The sequence below is a fragment of the Penaeus monodon genome, chromosome 29 (genome assembly GCF_015228065.2).
Source record: "Penaeus monodon isolate SGIC_2016 chromosome 29, NSTDA_Pmon_1, whole genome shotgun sequence".
NCBI lineage: Eukaryota > Metazoa > Arthropoda > Malacostraca > Decapoda > Penaeidae > Penaeus > Penaeus monodon.
Window position 1 is genome coordinate 28,492,943 of NC_051414.1, and position 1,979 is coordinate 28,494,921.

The 1,979-nt window shown below is 40.8% G+C and overlaps 1 protein-coding gene across 1 annotated transcript in view; it reads left to right on the forward strand.

Moving 5' to 3' along the window:
• The window catches only part of LOC119591819 (ryanodine receptor-like), a 115,587-nt gene that overhangs the window by 104,096 nt on the left and 9,512 nt on the right, over nt 1-1,979 (forward strand). The window lies entirely within an intron of this gene.

Consider the following 1,979-nt stretch of genomic DNA (forward strand, 5'->3'; position numbering starts at 1 on the left):
AGTCTGAGATGCATCGTACCTCTCCAGTGTGCTGAGCTGTTTGCAACCTACAACTAACCATTCAAACTCTTTCTTTGCCACAGATGCTCTTTTTGGCTGCTAAAGAAGTTTCTCCGCTGCCTCTAACCATGTTCCTTCACCCACGTAACTGCCGGGCGTTGAACTGCATCAGACGATTCCCATTTGCAGTGTAATTCGATCAAGTGGTGGTGGTTTCACCCTGTTAAATATAATGGCTTTCTCTGAAAAAAAAAGCGGCTTCATCTGGTGCAGTTCAACGCCAACCATCTTAAACGTCCAACATGTCGACTGCCATGTTGCAGGACGAAGCTAAAAATGTGTCTTCCGTTCGTGTGTGTTAATGTATTGTGTGTGGCGCAGGAGGAGAAATGTCACGCGGGCACGATGGAGAGCTACGGTCACAAGTGGCAAGTCGGAGACGTGGTTGGCGTGTGCCTTGATCTGGTCGACAGAACTATCAGTGAGTTGCTGGCCCTTTGCCGTCGGTGGCTCTTGTAGATGAGCGTAAAGATGAAATAGTTCTTCCATGTAGCAGCAGTAGTATCCCAGAATAGTCAACGCTTCAGGAGGATGTCGTCCGCCTCGTTTTAGCTTTGTATTAGTAGTCTGTGAGGGACTCGATGTGTTGCCAGCGTCAAGGGCAGCGCGTTAGCCAGCATGTCGGGTCCTCGCCTCATTCACCTAGCGTGGAGGTGGCAAGAACAACTCTAACTGAACAAAACATTTACTGTACATAAATTTAACTTTAATCAATATTAAAGCCTTATTAATTAAAAACAGATTCTTGTCTTCTTCACACTCCGGATGACATGAGTTTGCGCACCGTGTTATTCTCCTCGATACAAGTATTATCGTAGTCCAAGCACAGATTATCACCGTTTTTTTTCCTTGCTTCGCATGGTCATCATTATCACGGATTTGAAATATATTTGAAATTTAGATTGTAAGCAATTTATGATACACGCTTTTCCCAGTTGGTTCGTTTGGATCCCATGTTTCTCGCCTTTGTGGAAAATCCAGAATCCCCGCGTTGTAGATTTGAGAATATTTTGGTCCCCCCCTTCATCCATTTTTGTATATCACTTTTTCCTCTCCACAAGAAATTTTTGGGGGACTTTTTAGGCGACTTTCGCGTGATATACACATTTTTTAGTTCCTTGTTGCACAGAATCCCGTTGCACCATGGAGCAATGTGAATGAAATCCACTTTTCTCAGAATGCACGAGGAATGATCCACCTCTTTCCCAAAATGCACGCTTCTGTTGCGGGTCCTTGGAAAAGAATAGGTGCTTATCCCCCTATGTCCTCAGCATCCCTTGACCTCATTTTTATATCTATATTTGTGGTCTGATGTGAATTATTTACTTTTTTAAATGACCGAAAACGGTAGATGAAAACCTTATTCCTTAATATCCCACATGCCCACGAATCAGTATTGTAAGTAAAACAGAAAAAAGTGATGATTTCCAAAATGTTTCATCCTCACGGTGATAGAAACAAACAATCGGTGATGTTGAAAAAAAAAACTGGAAAAATGCAACAAAAGTCTCAGAAAATTGAGTCGCTCAAAATACAACAAATCTAAATGTTTGTCTCTTGTGAAGGCTTTTGTATCATTTCAATTAACCATCATCAATTAAGAGAGAAATGTGCATATTGCTTTTCTCTTTTCTGTTCATGTTCTAAGTTCTTAAGAAGCTCAGTAACACAGCTTGGCAATAAAGAACATAAATTCTAAAGTTCCAGGTTTTAATCCAGATTTACGAAGTCTAAGAACTCTGCTAAGCTTCATTTTATAATCTGCCAGATCCTTCTATTAAAGCTTAAATTTTCTCCGGAAAGATAAAGCTTAATCTAAACGCCTGAATCATTTTCTAAGTTCCCCTTTAATGGTTTCTCTTCTTTTTATTTGTTGCTTAGCATTATGAGTGACATTTTGTTGGCTCGTGTGGATAGGC